This window comes from Rattus norvegicus, chromosome 15 (genome assembly GCF_021556685.1).
Source record: "Rattus norvegicus strain SHRSP/BbbUtx chromosome 15, alternate assembly SHRSP_T2T, whole genome shotgun sequence".
Lineage (NCBI taxonomy): Eukaryota > Metazoa > Chordata > Mammalia > Rodentia > Muridae > Rattus > Rattus norvegicus.
The window spans coordinates 96620935-96639689 of NC_141548.1; the positions used below are offsets into that span (position 1 = coordinate 96620935).

Below are 18755 nucleotides of genomic sequence, written 5' to 3' on the forward strand. Positions count from 1 at the left end.
CCTCTTATTGATGCCAGATAAAGCAGTACTCTGTTACCTATGTAAGTGGAGCCATGGATCCCCCCATGTATACTCTTTGATTTAGTCCCTAAGAGCTTGGATGGTCCAGTGAGTTGATATTGTTTTTCTATGAATTTGCAATCCCCTTCAGCTCCTTCAGTCCTTCTCCTAACTCTTCCATTGCAGTCCTTGGGCTCAGTCCAATGGTTGACTGTGAATACCTGCATCTGTATTAGTCAGATGCTGTTAGAAACTTTCAGCCATATCAGGCTCCAGTCAGCAAGTGCTTCTTGGCATCAGCCATTGTGTCTGGGTTTGGTGTCTACAGGTGAGATACATTCCTAGGTGGTGTGGTCTCTGGATGGCCTTTCTTTCCCTCTCAGTTCCATCTTTTGTCCCTGTCTTTCCTTAAGACAGGAACAACTATGGATTAAAAATTTTGAGATAGATGGTTGGCACCATCCCTCAACTTAGGGCACTGATCTTTCTATCCCTCTTTGTTGGGCAATTCAGCTAATGCCATCCCAGTTGGGTCCTGGGAGCCTTTTGCTTCCCTGGCATTTGGGACTTTCTAGTGGCTACCTCCTGTTCCCCATCCCTTACTGCTGCATATTTCTATTCAATTTCCTGGCCCTTTGTACTTCTCTCATGTCCTTTCCAATTGCTAATCCCACCACCTCTTTTCTTTCCTTCCCTTTTCTCTCACTTCCAGGTCCCTCACTCCTTCAATCTCCCATGATGATTTTATTTCTCCTTCTATGTAAGATTGAAGCATCCACACATTGGCCTTCCTTCTTCTTAAGTTTCATATAGTTTGTAAATTGTATCATTGGTATTATGAGCTTTTGGGCTAAGCTCAATTCCAAGTGGATCAAGGACCTCCACTTAAAACAAGATAAGCTGAATCTAATAAAAGAGAATGTGGGAAACAGCCTTGAACACATCAAGACAGAGGAAACTTTCCTGAACAAGAACACCAATGAATCAGGCTCTAAGATCAATTGACAAATGTGACCTCATAAAATTGAAAAGCTTCTGTAATGCAAAGGACACTGTCAATAGGACCTAAGTGCAATCTACAGATTTGGAAAAGATCTTTACCAACCTTACATCCAATAGTGGGCTAATAATAATCAATATATACAAAGAACTCAGTAAGTTAGACTCCAGACAACCAAATAACCCTATTGTAAAATGGGGTTCAATGCTAAAAAGAGAATTCTCAACTGAGGAATCTCAAATGGCTGAGAATCACCTAAAAAAAATGCCCAACACCCTTAGTCATCAGGGAAATGCAAATCAAAACAACCCTGAGACTCTATCACACACCAATAAGAATGCCTAAAATCAAAAACTCAGGTGACAGTAGATGCTGGCAAAGATGTGGAGACAAAAGAATGCTCCTCCAGTGTTGGCGGGATTGCAAGCTGGTAAAACCACATTGGAAAACAATCTACAGGTTCCTCAGAAAACTGGAAATAGTTCTACCTAAAGACCCAGCTATACTGGTACTGGGCACATACCCAAAAGAATATATGCTCCAACATATAACCAAGACACATGCTCCACTATGTTCATAACAGCCTTATTTATAAAAACCAGAAGCTGGAAAGAACCCAGATGTCCCTCAACAGAGGAATGGATACAGAAAATGTGGTACATCTACACAAATGGAATACTACTCAACTATTAAAAATAATGACTTCATGGCATCTGCAGGCAGATGGAAGGAACTAGAAGATACCATTCTGAGTGAGGTAAAGAACACACATGATATGTTCTGACTGATAACTGGATATTAGCCCATTTTTAAAATTTTCTGCATCTATGAGCTATACATTGAATTATTTAAAGGGACGATGGGGTATATTTAGCAATAGCATTATCTTCTCTCCCACAGTAATAGTAATACCTATTCTTTTAAAATTCTGTCTAGACAAATATTTTCAGGGATCCAAATTTACCCTTGCCTGAGAAAGACAGTTTTCTTCTCCATGGGTAAAGCATTTCTTTGATGAATTCAATCCAGGTACCTTGAATACATGTGTACATTAAATGTTTTCAGACACTGTGCTTTCAGCAGGACAGACTGGAGAGGCCTTGAAGAGCTTACATGTTCTCACTGTGACGCATAAACATACAAATATTAGGTAATATATGTGCCTTAAATAATTATTGTTTTGAATAGTCATTAGCAACCATGATTTCTGATCCCAACAGCCTGAAATAAACATTTTGTAAATCAAATGTTTGGAGTAGGCATCAAGTTCCTTGAGTTCCCAGTAGTGTGATGTCTTATACAGCTAGAGCGTAAGGTTCTTTGACTGTTTTGAACCCTAAATCAATTAGTGTACCTTTGGAAACTGAGTCTTCCCATTACAAGACATCCTGACAGAAATTCAAGTGCCACTGGCATACTTTTAGACTGTTGAACATATATTCATTGATATAGTAAACAATTAAAGTACCAGCCTATGGTAGTGGTGTTACATAAACTACCTTAAAAACATTTCTAAAATCTCTTTATAAACTAACCAATATTAGCTCTAATACAAATGCCGGGTTATTTTCAAAGACCTAGAAACACAGATCTACTCATAACAATGATCAAGATCAGTAAATGTAATAACTGCTAAATATACTCTTGGAGGAAAAGGGAAAGTTATTCAGAAGGAAGTAAACTTAATTCAGTGAATCGCTCACATCCCTGAGAAAATATTGACTGAGGAATTAAGAAGGCAAAATGGTAAACACATAGATTAAACAGGACAACCATTAAAACCTGCTGGAGCCATGAAAGTTGTGGCTGTTCCTAGTGTTGTTGCCACTTTTATAGTCATTTCTAGAAAACAGAAAACAAAATATCATCAAATGGTAAATATTATGCTAATTATAAAATGTTTGATAGTGCTACTCTGTAAAATAATGTAGGACAAAGAATCTGGTGAATGTAGTTTGCAGTCTTTGTTGTGGAGCAAGAAACTACAGTAGGACAGCCACAGGCCTCTAACATAATGGGGAAAATAATTTAAAAGTTTAATTTAGGTCTTACTGACTTCTCAAACCTCTCAGCCCACTTACTTTGCATAACAGTAAAATCACACACCCATTAATAACAGTAATTTAAAAGTAGGCAAAAGTGTTAGATGTGTTTTCTCCTCACTAACATAACAAATTAGGGATACGATGTAAATATTCTCATATTTTTGTTGTAAAATATTAAACCTGGAAACCACAGAATTGCATTAAGAATAGTTAGGTATTACTGCCAGTGGTTAACTGCCACTGAACTATCGTCATGTACAGGAAGAGAAAAACAGACCTGTTGAGTTTCTTTGTGGAGTTCTACGATCATCCTACAAGGTAAGAGAGAATGAATAGATGACTCAGAATGATTGCTTAAGAACAGCCAAGCTTTGTCCTGGAGCACAAAGGAACAAATCTTGTTGAGGACAGCACACACTGCTTCAGACTGTCTGCTGCTGACCTGTTTCACTAGTAGCAGCCCCACAGTGATCCTTGATTTTTACATCTCCTAACACAACCTTGGCTATTCAGCCTTCCTTCCTGTTCAGTGTGCTTTAGAATACTGCTCCTGAGCCTGTTATCACACCTACCTTTCATAATTATATCTACTCAGTCTTTGTTATGTCATATTTCATGTCAGTTAATATCAAGCTATACTAACCAAATTTTAAAGGCATGAAATTGACTTCTACACACAGTCTTTGGGATGACACATTTGCTTATTAGTATTAATTCAAAATAAGTTACTGGGTGAACAAAATTTAAAAGTGAATAATTAAATTAGAATTCATAAAACTCCCATCAATACAAACACAAATTTCATGTTCCACAAATCATCATGTAATGAAAATGCCAATCACTTTTATTTCCAGGATCAAATTAAATTTTAATCTTACTTCTAATTTTTTCTCTTAATTTTAATTTTTTACTTTTCATGTTATTAATTCAAAGTGATTTAGAGTCACTTTTAAAAACATGCAAATTGCTAAAAACTTAGAAGAAGCTTGCTTTTACTTCTTTTAAGAAAATGAAATAATACTTTTCCTTTTCCTTTTCCTGATCTGTCTTGGAAGACATCTTTTAATCAACTTTAGATATTAACAGCATTGAAAAAAAATAAAATTGGAAATAGCCATCTGTTCAACATTCTGTTATCAGGCTGCCCCTAATGTTATAGCAGTAGCATATTTTGAGAACTGCAGGGAAAGGGGGTGACTCATAGAAAAATGTGTCTGTTATTGCTGTCCTGAACAATCTAGAAATATGCAAATTTAAAACAGGACAAAATATTAGATAAAACTGAAGTTTAGCTCATGTTTTGAAATTTTAAGAGAAAAATTCAAAGAGAATATTTACAGTAATTTAAAGGTCTTTAATTTACAGTCACTTCCTACTACTTCCAATCTTTGAAGAAAGAAGATAATTTAGGTTTTCTAAAGTTCTCCAATAATTCTGGATATTCAAAATATGGCCAAGATCTTTAAAGAAAATATTTAAGCAAGGATATTGTTTTTTATAACTACTCTGATTTGCTCTAAGTGTTCTCTTATGATTTTGTGCATATACAAAAGTGAAATTGAATTTTAAATTTTTAAAATAAAATTTTCTCATTCTAATATGTGCAATACATAGTAGGACATAAGGCTAAATATAAGTGTTTTGATGGTAAATATTTGCAGTAGAACAGGATTAGTAACTCTACTACTTGGGCGGTGTAAGCAGAAAGATAAAGTGTTTATAATGCCACTGGTGCTAAATAGCAAGATAATGTTCCAAAAAATCCAGGTTAATTAATTAGAATAATATAAGTATGCATTGTTGTAGCATAATAAATTGCAACACAAGTCAGAAAATATGACTTAGAGGGAAATGTTCTCAAAGTAGTTATTACTGTGGTTGTCTTATATGAACTGTTATTTTATATAGTATACTTCATAGGCATCTATCGAATGAATTTGGTTTCAAAGTGTTATATAACCTCCATCCCCAAAGAAAAGTAAAAAGTCAATGGAAACTATTGGGAGTGTACCAAATATTTGACAATACAATATCTAAAACACTAAAAAAATGCTGAATGTGCAACATTTGGAACTTTATTGTGTGAAGACTTGTATAGTGTTTGTAACCCCTTAAACCCTCAAGTATCTAGCCTGAAAATGTATTTTTTATTGAAGCATTACCTGCTAGTGTCATTTTACATTCAAATGCAGTAGATATTATAACAAGAGCTTTTATCATCCCATGTGACAGAAAAGAAGCAGAGCTTCATGATCAAATCTATAACTTTACAAGTGTCCTCTCTTTTAGGGATTCTTCAATTTTTGAAATTATAATCCCACCATCACTCTCTTTTACTTCCTCCCTCTAAGTCTTCCTATGTAGTATTTATTGCTATTTTTCATGTTAAGCGCCTATTTTTCATTAATTGTTGTTATTTCTAAATACATAAATACAACATACTCCATCTGTATACTTTAACTATGTATGCATGTTTTTAAGGTTGACTGCTGGGTATTTAATACTTATGGTGTACTCTATATTGTAATGACTGTTTCTCCTACTCTCATCTTTCCATAGTGGTTGTTTATGTATAGTTAAAACCTCATGAGATTTCTTTGTCCATGCTAACCCATCATTTGGTATCATCCTCATTCGGCTTCCTACATATCATACTATTGTCTCCTCATTTTATCCTGTGAGGAACTCGGCAAAGGAAAATGTTACTATACCAATCCAATGCCCCCAAACCCGAACAATTAAATAATAAATTTATAGACGCCTAGATATCACCTTTGTCTTAGGTGATATACCTCTGAATAAAAGTGATTTTTAATTGCTGATATGAATGCTTCTTCTCTTTACTTTTGACATGTGTCTATTATACATTCCACTTTTAAGGAATGAGGGAATCACCCCTTAAGAATGGCATATTCTAACAGATCACTTCGTGCAGTAACACTAGCCTTTCCTTCCAAAAGAGAAACAAATAAAAGCTTATGTTTATTCATCCTATCTTGCTTTTGATATTATATTGGTATTATACAAAATGATTCTACTCAAAACTTATTTGTGTATCTACAAATAGCACACCAATATAAATATCTAGACTACAATGCTAGTTTCTGGGACAGTAAAAATAGGTTAAAGATAATAATTGATGAAAGCCCTTCAAAGGACTCATGCATATGTAGCTAGAATCAAGCAAAATTAAGTTTTTGTGTTTTAGTAGACTACTGGATTTTTGAGGTTAATTTGATAATGGCTAATAAAGCATGAGCAATTTGTTACCTCTAACATGATGGGTAGACAACAATATGAGGATAGCAAGGATGGGGAGAAAATTATTCTAAATTTTAGTAAGTGCTTGGTATCACTCTTAATTTGCTCTTATATCTTCAAATGGCTAAAATCAGTGCAAAGGTTTTCGAAGAACACTATCCTTTTACAAATCTTTAAAAGTTATATTAAAATATGTTAATTTATATAGTAGAGGAAATGATTTTGCAAAAAACTTTATAAAATATGTAATATGGAAGCCGTGTGGGGCCAAAATGGTTTACATAATTCCCTAAAACTAAAGCTTTGTTTCAGAAATAAAATGTTCACAAGACAACAAAATTTTTCTTTTATTTAGTCTTCCATTTTTGCTTTCGGGTGCATTACACCTTACAAGCAAACAGTAACATGTTCTAGTCAGAATCATTCTTAATATTTTCTAAATTATTCTTCTAACTATTCACAAGCACTCATACACACGTGGTTTTTAAAAAGAAGCTAAAATCATACAATGGAAAAAAGAAAGCATCTTCAAAAAATGGTGCCATTCTAACTGTCAATTTGTATGTAGAAGAAAATAGACCTATATTTATCATCTTGAACAAAGGTCAAGTCCAGTGGATCAAGGACCTCAACATAAAACCAGATACACTGAATCTAAAGGAAGAGAAAGAGGGAAATAGTCTGGAACTTGTTGGCACAGGGGGGAATTTCCTGAGGAAAACACAAATGGCTCAGGCTCTAAGATCATCAATTGATAAATAATGAAACCAAAAAGCTTCTATAAGGCAAGGAAAATTGTCAATGGGACAAATAGCAACCAAAAGATAGAAGGAAAAATCTTCACTAATCCTACATCCAATAGAGGACTTATATCCAAAATATATAAAGAAGTTAACCTCCAAAATGCCAAATAACCCAATCAAAAAATTGATTGAGAATTCTCAGCAGAGAAATTTTTAACATTTTATTATTATTATTATTATTATTATTATTATTATTATTGTTGTTGTGGTGGTGGTGGTGGTGGTGGTGGTGGTGGTGGTGGTGGGGGTGGTGGTGGTGGTAGTAGTAGTAGTAGTAGTAGTAGTAGTAGTAGTAGCAGCAGCATTTAATCTTTCTTTACATTCCAGCTGCTAGCCTCTCCTAGTCTTTCCTCCAGACTGCTCCCAATCCCATCCATACTTCCATGTCTCAAAGAGGATGTCCCACCCCCTTCGCCCCCACCCAACCAGATTTCCCCAAGACTAGGGACCTCAAGTCTGTCAAGGATTAGATGCATCTTCTCTCACTGAGACCAGACCAGGCAATTTTCAGCAGAGGAATTTCAAATGAGCAAGAAGCACTTAAAGAAATGTTCAACTTCCATAGTTATCAATGAAGTGCAAATTAAAATGAACCCAATATTCTACCTCACACCATCAAAATGGCTAAGATCAAAAATTCAAGTGACAACATATGCTGACAAGAATGTGGAGGAAAAGGAACAGTCCTCCATTGTTGGTGGGATTGCAAACTGGTATAACACTCTGGAAATCAATATGGCAGTTCCTCAGAAAATCATAAATAGTTATGCCTTAAAACCTAGATATACCCCTCCAAGTCATATACCCAAAAGATACCCTACGACACCACAAGGACATATATTCCACTATGTTCATCATGGCCTTATTGTAATAGCCAGAAGTTAGAAACAAGCTGGATGTACCTAAACTGAAGAATGGATGCAGAAAATGTGGTTCATTTACACAGTGGACACTACTAGGCTATTAAAATGAGGACATTGTGAAATTTGTAGGCAAATGGATGGTACTAGAAAATATTATCTTGAATGAGGCAACTCAGACCCAAAATGGCATGCCGCGGTATGTACTCCCTGATAAGAGGATATTAGCCAAAAATTACAGAATACTCAGGATACAACCCGTAGACCATAAGAAGTTTAACAATCAGGAAGGCCCAATTGAGAATGCTTCAATTCCTCTTAGAAGGGGAAACAAATTATCATGGGAGGCAGAAAGACAGTGTGACCTGAGTAGGAGAGGGGAGGGGGAAGGAAACGGAGCAACTGAATCAGGTATGGGAGGATAAACAGGAGAGAAACCCAGAGGACCAGGAGAATAAAGGAAATATGCAGCTTCTGAGTTTGGTGGAAAGTTCCCTCTAGAAAGTCCTAGTAACCTGGGAGTTGAGAGACTCTTAGGATTCAATGGGGGTGATAACCTTAGCCAAAATGCTCAACAGTCTAGAGAAGGCACTTGCAGCATCTACTTCCAATAGCTCCAAGTTGAGGGACAGAGTTACCTTACCAACACACAGTCAACATTTCTGACCCAGAGTTGTTCTTGTCTAAAGATAAAACAAACAAACAACTACAGGGACAAAGGGGGAGATCAGAGTGAAGGAAAGGAGGTTCAGTAACTGGCCTAAAATGGGATTCATCTCATGGAGAGGCACCAAGCCCTAACCATATTACTGATGCTATTGTGAGTTGACAGACAAGAGCCTAGTATGGCTGTCCTTTGAGAGTCCCTACTAGCACTTGACTGAGACAGACGCAGATACTTACATCGAACCATTGGATTGAAGTTGAAAACCCATATGGTAGAATTGGGGAAAGGATCAAAGGGGCTGAACAGGAGGGTGACCAAATAGGGAAACCATCAGTCTCCACTAACCCGACCCCTGAGAACTCTCAGACACTGAGCATCCAACCAGGCAGCACACAGGCTGGTCTGAAGCGCCAGGCATGCCTCAGCGGGAGAAGACGAGCCCAATTCTCTACAGACTTGAGGTATCAGGGAAGGGGGATATGGAGGGTGATGAGGGAGCACCCTCTCTGAGGCAAAGGGCAGGGGGAATGAGGTGAGGAACTCTGAAGGGAGGGAGGAAAAAGGCTAGAGTGTAAATAAATAATTTTTAAAAAGAGAGATTAAAGCATTTTGAACAGGGAGGTGATAAGAATAAAAGGAGCCAAATGATCCGGTTCTAAGCTGATTTTGTTACAAAGACAATAAAATTATGAATTTTTACTCAAAAAATTAAGGATACCAAAGCAGTATAAAAATACCTTTGCTGGGTTGGAAATCCCATGTCATAATCAAAATACTGGCAGAGGATTTTTCTGATATATAGGAAAGAAAATATATTTAAATGTACAGTCTCAGCAAAAGTGAATGTCATTTCAGGGCATTGTAGAAAGCCATTAAGAAAATCAGGAAATAAAATTCTGTAGTGATATGTATATTGAAGCCTTTATGTCTGGCTTTAAAGGGAATTGAACACAGGCCAAGTGCTTGGAAAGAAGCTAGGCTCACCACTATATGACCAACTCACCAAAAAAATGTCACCACACATTGGATGCCACTTATTGATTGATGTTGGTCATAATTGTCACAGTGGGAGAGGCAAGCTCTCCACAAGGCTGAATCTCTTTTTTTTTTAAGGAACAGATAGATACAGCTTTCTGGGAAAGACTGACACCCAGCTGTCTCACTCCAGTCATTTAATTCAAACATCATACAAGGTTAATTGGGGCTGAGAACGGATCTAATTGCCAAAGTTATATTGCCCTTGCTGCCAATGAGAGCAGACAAACTGGATCTCATAAAATGTTAAAGCTTCTGTAAGGCAAAGGACACTGTCAATAGGATAAAACTGGAACCAAAGATTAGGAAAAGGGCTTTACCAATTCTATATCTGGAAGGGGGCTAATATACAATATGTACAAAGAACTCAAGAAGTTAGACTCCAGAGAATCAAATAACCATAGTAAAAATGGAGTACAGAGCTAAACAAAGAATTCTCAGCTGAGGAACATTGAATGTGTGAGAAGTAACTAAATAAATGTTCAACATCCTTAATCATTAGCGAAATACAAATCAAAACAGTCCTTAGACTCCACTTTATACTAGTCAGAATGGCTACAATAAAAATTCAGGTGACAGCAGATGCTGGCCTGGATGTGGAGGAGGAGGAACACTCCTCCGTTGTTGGTGGGATTACAAGCTGGTACAAACACTCTGGAAAAAATCTGGAGGTTCCTCAGAAAACTGGACATAGTACTACCTGAGGACCCAGCTATAACTCGCCTGGGCATACAACCAAAAGAAGTTACCACATATAACAAGAACACGTGCTCCACTATGTTCATCGCAGCCTTATTTATAATAGCCAGAAGCTGGAAAGAACCCAGATGCCCTTCAACAGAGGAATGGATACAGAAAATGTGATACATCTACACAATGGGTCTATATCAGGTCCTCTGCCTATTGATTATGACTTTCAGTTTGCGGTTGTTATTGGATCCTGAGTTTTGGAATGAATGGATTTCTAATTCTTAACCCTTCTTTTGTATTCTTTTTTGTTTTGTTTTGTTTGTTCTTTTTCCAATTCAGATATACATCTTTTGTTTTATTTTATTATATATTATATTATACTTTGTAAATAGACTCCTGTTTCATTTTTCCTAATAAGAGGCAGAAAGAGTGGAGCTGGATGCTTGGAGAGGTAGAGAGAAACTAGAAGAAGTAGAGGGAAGAGAAACCATAATCAGGAAATTTTATATAAGAAAAAAAGGTCTGTTTTCAATTTAAACAATGCACAATCAGGAAGTAAAGCCTACTGGTCAATTTCCTTATACTTAAAGACTAAGCCTCAAATCATTTTGCTGTTTCCACAAAATAGATTTTCATCATGTATTCATGAACATTGGTAGATTTGTTTTGGTGTTGAAGAAACACTTGAAATGCAACAGTTCAATGCATACTGCAGTGTGGAAAGTTACCAAACATACCTAGTCACAATGCTATATTTGCTTACAAGGAAAAGCCAGGGTAGGTTTTATTTATCTTAACTATGCACAACAACAACAACAACAACAACAACAACAACAACAACAACAACAACAACAACAACAGCTTGCACAGAACACTGTGTCTTTTTGTACAGTGTTAACAGGCAGTTCATAACAGGATAAATGTCTCCTACTGCCTGGGAACAAATTATATAGGGCAAAAGGGCCTTGCACACATATATAAGTACTGTAGAAGTAAGTAATTGAAATACAAAGGTTACCTCTTTGATGGGACGAGGTACACAGCTTCTTTTCCTGGATTCTCACAAATGTGTAGTTTTACAACCTGGTGATCCTATGCTGTGTGAGGAAGTAGGTTCTTCCCATATTGTCCTGAATTTACTTAACCTAGAAAATATCCTTAAACAGTATCTTTTCCCCTTAAAACCTTTAGCATTACTTTTCGGCCGTAAAACCAATTCTAATGAGTATTGTTACTTGTGATTTACAACAGCCTAAATGATGTCTATGTTATTTTAGGGCCAGGCCAATCCTGACACCCACAGGTGTTATGTCAAGACCCTAAGTCTTTAAAACACTTTCTGAGTCAACAGTACCCATTATTGTGAATGAAGCTAGATATACTATGTAAGAATCATAGGAAAAGGTTTGTTTGCAACCTAAAAAAAAAAAAAAAAAAAAAAAAAACCTACCTGCAACCAGGAAGTAGAGCCAACAGTTCAATTTCCTTATATTGTAAAGTCTAAGCTTCACATCTGTTTTGCTGTTTCCACATGTAGATTATTATATAAAATAGTTTTTTATTTGGGACTGAGTTAATAGTTATCTAAATGCTTATTTTCACAATTGTGCTGTGCTTAAATATGGCTAAAGTACAATGCATGGGCCAGACTCTAGAAGTCCTGGTCCAGCAGCAGTTACAAAAAAATCAGGCTGAGATGAGTTTCATTCTTACCTCCGTGTACCTTTTCCTGCCTCACGTAAGTCTGCAGATGAATTACCATAAAAAATTACTAGATATCTTAGATATATCAGAAAAATATGGGTGTATATGCATATACTTTACGCAGTTTTATTCTACAAATTTTAGAACTTTATTTGAAAGAAATGAAACTAATTAAAATGGAAAATACTATTACGAAACAAAACTAGTGTCATAGTGTCTTGGGTTGAAGCTGAGTTCATTGTCTTTCCATGAGGAAACTGCTGACTAAGGGCAATAGGATAACTGAAAACAAAGACTCAATAAAATATTATATCAGCTCCTAAATACAGAGAGGAATCTTAAAAATGAGTTGCTATTTATATATGGTGTCATTTTATATCCTAGGAATCAATTTTGATCAATTTTGTAATTTACTTGTATAAACTATATATCAAGATCAGATGAATCTGATTGGGTAAATTGAACATTTATTGGGAATCTTGACAATTGGTTGAGAGGTTGCGTAAAGGATCTCAGCTTCAGGAAAACCTTCCCACAAGCGCAAAGACCTACCCCAAATCTCTTGATATCTCTTGATATCTCATGAAAAAGCAAAGGCTAGCTGATGAGGCAGGACATTTTAGATTTTAGCACTTAAACTCTCAAACTAGTTAGAGTAGCACCATTTCTTCTAGAATGTTTATACATTCAGTTTTCCTCAGACCTGTAACCCTTACCTATATCTACAGAATGAATTGTGTTGCTCTTAATTCTGTACAAGAGCATATCTTCATATATTATGGAATTATATTTTTTGTTGAAGTAGCAGGAAGTACATTTAAGAATATATCTTCACATGGCTGAATATGTTGGCATAAAATGGGATGAGGGCAATAGAATTTGATGTGGTTGTGGTGCTGTTGGCACTTAAATCATTTCTGTGCATAATCATTGTATGTGACAATATTTATAAATCATATTAAGAGTAGGAGACTGTTGCAATGAGTGAAGTTTAAAGTGAATCATCAAGGGGCTTGTGAGAAGACTCAGTAGATACAGGTGTTTGCCTTTACAACTACCTGACAGTTTCCACATGCTCTACGGAGACGATATTAGGAAGCTTGTTAATGAGTGACAACTGTAGCCAATTGAAATGAAGTCAAGAAAGAGCTGTCTCTGTGAGGATAAGAGAATGGAAGAAGGGAAAGCATAGGACTTGTTCCAATTTGTCTTTGGATTCCTCTAACATCAACTGACAGAATGATTGAGCAGGGACTCTGAGGAATGATAGGCAAACAGCATTCTCATTCTCTATCAGAAGAGCAATGTGCATGTTCCCAACCTACATTGTATTTCTGGTGCTCTAAAGCAGTCCTGAGGTTGCTGTGGCCTAGCTTGAGTGGAACGAGAAAGAGATACTAAGAGAGAGTTAAGCATTGCCTAGGGAGCTGATGAGGCTTCTGTTCAGAAAATGGGGAAGTAGCAAACATAAGCACATGTGCTAACAGTCTTTCAGTCTCTACTTTTCTACGTAAGAATTGGACTTTGGCCTGAGACACACAATCTGCAGAGAGAAAGTTTCTACGCAGCTCTTACCAAGCTTATCACCTTCTGTGGGAATTCTTTCTTTCCTCAGGCTCCTTGTTTGCTCCTTTGTATAGCTTAGCTTGTACATTGGTGGCCCTCAGGCATGCCCTCAGCTTTCTCTATTTCAGGAAAAGGTCAGACCTTTCTGCTTTTCTAGGTAGGAAGGACATGTTCAATAGCCCTGTATCAGATGGCTGCCTGGGGTACTGCTAACCATGAGGGGCTGCAACACTCCATTGAAGCTGACTTTGATCTAACTCTTCTCACCAAAAGTAGATTTTTTTTCTGTCTAGTTCTTGACTGTGTTGTGTTTCCATTGATGACTCCAGTATGAAATTCACTGGACTCAAGTGCTTGGAATCTTGCTCAGGATTGGCAACTGATATTTGCTGTTATGCTGTAGATATTAAACCAAGATTCAGGGAGTTGTGAAACTGCAAATTTAATCTGGCTTCTGTCACTAATAGATGTTTTAAGACAATAATTTTATGGTAAGAAAATTTGAGCAGGCCAACCAAGTGAAGTGATTCATTTTTTAATTTCAAAATTTAATTGAGAAAATATATTATTAGTTTGGTCTTTAGCACTGGCTCTCAACCTGGGGATCATTACCCCTTTGGGCCTGCATATCATAATCCCAGCCTGTCAGATATTTACATTACAATTATGAATTTATAAAAAATTATAAGTGTAGAAAAATTACAGTTATAAAAGAGAAGCAAAACAATTTTATGATTGGGTCGCCACAGCAAGGATTATATAAAAATGTCACAGCCTTAGAAAGGTGGAGAACCAGTGGTCTCTAGGCAAGTCAGCAAGACACTTTTGTGATCAGTGGTTGATGTAAGACAGCCTGGACCTGTAGTAATTAAGTGGTGCTATTTTATATAAAGCAGCAAAAATATGCAAGCCGGAAAGAAGAACCAAAAGTTTTCTATGGCTTCTGCTTCAGTTAGAGCCTCCTGTTGTCTGCTTTGACTTCTTTTTTCACCTGACATATCTAAATGATGTGTGACTATTACCTAAAATTCTGAAATGAAATAAACCATTTGTCGCCTGAGAGGTTTGGTATCATAGTCTTGATCGCAGCAATAAAAACCCTAACCAAGACTATTATCTATCTATCTATCTATCTATCTATCTATCTATCTATCCATTCTTCTATTTAGTTTTCACATATATATGAATTATATAAAATTATATGAAATATATATATAAAGAATATTAAATGGTAATTTAAAATCCTTTGCTATAAAGTACTAAATCCGTCTTAAGATGATAACAGACTTGGATAATAATGGGTGATCTTAGGCTATAAGTGTATATCAGAAAATGGTTTATACCTTTATATAAGTACTTCTTTTGAAGGCCATTCAGGTAAGCTGATGTGAATAGAGGAGATTAATGCTTCCAAATTCCTAAAGCTGAGAAAAGAATAGAATGACTTTTATTTCCTGGGAGGAAATTGAAACTACATTCTTTTCATCGATGTTCAAAGTAAAAAAAAAAAAAACAACTAGAAAAGAAATAGATGCCAACAATGAATTACTTCCTACACAAATCATGTCACTGATAAGATAACAATCTAACATCAGCTGAAACACAGATATAGCCAACAATTTGTTAGAGTTATGTTCTAAATTAAAGTATTTTAAAAAAATCCTCTATCCTTTAAAGACCACCTAATTCTAACTTTTGAAACAGTTTTGATTTTAAATAGGGTGTTTCAGATAAAAGATTAGGTACAAAAGGGGAAACTACAATATATATTTCTCAGTCACATACAAGATAAACTTTAAATGAATTTAGCTCTAAAGCAAAGTCACAGCGTGTAAATAATAATTGAGTTTGAGACAAACACTGTTTTTAACAGATCTGGGACACTCCTATAGTAGTACCTCCCTTTCAAAACTGTATTTCCCACATGCTTTACAAACATAGCAGCAATTTTACTATCTTGAAAATTAAAAAGAAAGATCCTTAGTTTACTATACAGAATCAATATATAACAATCTGAAAATTCTCATTGTTCCTCATAGATATGTATTAGGTGGCCAAGTGAATTATGATTCTCTGGTTTTGTTTGCTTTCCCATTGCTGTGATAAAAACCGTGACCAATAGTAATTCAAAGGACAGAAATGTATTATCAGCTCACACTTTCTGGTTAACCATTCAGCATTAAGGAAAAATCACATCAGGAACTTAAGATAAGAACTGCATCTGAAACTCGGATGCTGCATAAGAGCTCATTCTCTAGCAGTTGCTTGGATACCTTTCTTATGAAGTCTAAATCCAGTGGCCTAGGAATGGTGCTGCCCATAGTGGGTTAGGCTCCTTCACATTAATCATCCATCAAGATATTATCTCATGGTGATGGCTACAGACCAGTTTAGTAAACACAATTATTCAGTGAGGTTCAATCATCCCAGGTAATCAAGGTGACCATAGGTTCTGTCAAGGTAACAGTAGTCATTTACCAGAACATATTCATGAGGCATTTACCTCATTAAAAATTAAAAAAATTCCATTTCTTAAACTCGCATCAGCTTGAAATACAGAAAAACATCATCTTTATAACCAGAAATGCATTTCTATTTGAAGTTTACCAATTGCTCAAGGAAAAGGACATGATCAAAATGTACACTTTTCAGAATAACTGTGGAGAAACTATTTTCCTAATCTGTTTATGGAGATAATATTCACATTCCCCAGATAGAGTAAGATATCACAGGAGAAAGTCTTCAAGAAGTGAATCTGGACAAATAAAAACGACTGTTAGTTGCTCCTTATGAACATCAAAAATTGATTTTGAGTTTGATATAAGAACTAGGTAAGATAAAATCCATTAATTCACAGCATCTACAAACATTGTAAAATACAGAAAAAAGTAGTCCTTGACAATTATTAACAAATATATATGAAAGACTATTATTTCAGATGATACATTTAGATTAGAATGACAATCTCTAGTGTAATAAGTATGTGGTATTTATTTGCATGTGTGATTTCTATAGCAATGAAATTGGGGAGATAAATTCAAAACACCCAATTTTGAAAAGAACACACTGAGTATTATGTTTTGCTTGGCATAATGTTATCTTTTTCAATGGATAATTAATATCATTAGTAAATATGTAAATAATCAGAAATTTTCTGTATTTTTAATAGATTCTTCCATTTAAATTATGTGTAACTGAATGAATATTTCTTGCACACTTGGTTACTGTAAATAATATTTAATCTGTAGAGTAAGTTATATTTACATCTAATCGCATCATATAATCTCTCCAGCAATACCTAATGGCTTTCTCTGGATCCCTCTGTCACCATATACTCAAATTAAGTAATAAGAGCAGACATGCAGGTTCAAGTCATTTTCTTCTGTCAGTAGGAGCATGGGATACAAGTGAACACTGCGTTAGAAATAAAGGAATATAGGAAGTAAATAGTTCAATATTAGAGATCTCAGAGAAAAATTGGTAGAATAAAAAAGACTAATAGAATATAATGCACAGTTTTATTGATAGAACAGGTGACTTCATACCTTTTCTTTTTCTTTTCTTTTTTTTTTTTCCGGAGGTGGGGACCGAACCCAGGGCCTTGCGCTTGCTAGGCAAGCGCTCTACCACTGAGCCAAATCCCCAACCCCGACTTCATACCTTTTCATAAGATGCTATGTGTCTTGGGAAAAGACTTGGGACTATAAAGTTTAGGCATAGTCTAATACATTACCATATAAGAAATAAGAAAACAGGACTATATCTCTTGAAAACAGTAAAAAATGTGTCTCACTAGTAAGGATAGACACAGAGGTTAATGACATTTATATGACACTAAAAATCAAGAAGGGGCATGTCCACCACAGTGGTATCAAAAAAAAATCAACACAATAAAATCAAAAAAGAATTTAGAAAGAAAATCCTGACTATACTTTAGTCTAGAAAAGTCTTTTAAAGATATGTTTTGGTACAAATATTTTTCTCATTAGGATTTAATGGAATCTGTGTATGAGAAATAGTGATGTAGTTTACTTGTAGCATCAACTGGAAAAATGACTTTGGACAATATCGACAATAGAAAGCATTGTAAGACTTCATCTTCTACCAAGAGGATTACATTTTAAAAATACTTGTCTATGAAAATGTTTAGAAGTATTATTTAAGAAAATGCTTCTGAAAATATATTGCAATAGCAAGAGATTATAGGAAACACTATCAAAGCAGAAATTAGTAAAACTCAAACAGCACATACAAGTAATTTTTGACTGGGTTGTTTCTCTCAGATTGATATTTTCCAGTTCCAACCATTTGCCTACGAATTTCATGAAGTCATTGTTTTTATAGCTGAGTACGACTTCACTGTGTAGATGTGCCACATTTTCTGTATCCATTCCTCTGTTGAGGGACATCTGGGTTCTTTCCAGCTTCTGACTATTATAAATAAGGCTGCTATGAACATAGTGGAGCATGTGTCTTTGTTGTATGTTGGAGCATCTTTTGGGTACATGCCCAAGAGAGGTATAGCTGGGTCTTCAGGTAGTGCAATGTCCAATTTTCTGAGGAATCTCCAGACTGATTTCCAGAGTGGTTGTACCAGTTTGCAATCCCACCAACAATGGAAGAGTGTTCTTTCTCCACATCCTCACAGCATCTGCTGTCACCTGAGTTTTTAATCTTAGCCATTCTGATTGGTGTGAGGTGGAATCTTGGTTGTTTTGATTTACATTTCCCTGATAACTAAGGATGTTGAACATTTCTTTACCTGTTACTGGACCATTTGAGATTCCTCATTTGAGAATTCTCTTTTTATCTATGTACCCCATTTTTAATAGACACCAAGGGGATAACATTAGCTGAAATACCCTACAAAGGGGGGATATCCCGTAAAGATCATATCTAGAGGTTAGGCATGGTTCCCCGGTAAAACGATGCGGTCACTCACCATCTCCAAAATTTTAACCCAGAATTCCTCCTATCTAAAGTAAAGAGAGGGAAAAAGAGTGGAGCAGTGGCTGAAGGAAAGGCCATCCAGAGACTGCCCCACCTGGGGATCTATCACACATGCAGGCACCAAACCCAGACACTATTGCTGATGCCAAGAAGTGCATGCTTGCAGGAGCCTGA

At 35.8% G+C, this 18755-nt stretch overlaps 1 long non-coding RNA gene across 27 annotated transcripts in view; it reads right to left on the minus strand.

Annotated features, from left to right (window-relative positions):
• LOC102547440 (uncharacterized) overlaps window positions 1–18755 on the minus strand; it is a 247423-nt gene that overhangs the window by 203773 nt on the left and 24895 nt on the right. For 25 of the 27 annotated variants that reach the window (XR_015638540.1, XR_015638554.1, XR_015638536.1 and 22 more), the window contains exon 2: window positions 14975–15055. This is a non-coding gene — a long non-coding RNA (uncharacterized LOC102547440). Of the gene's footprint in view, window positions 1–3322; window positions 3357–14974; window positions 15056–18755 lie in introns of all 27 variants that reach the window. The other 2 variants (XR_015638548.1, XR_015638544.1) reach the window with 1 other exon arrangement.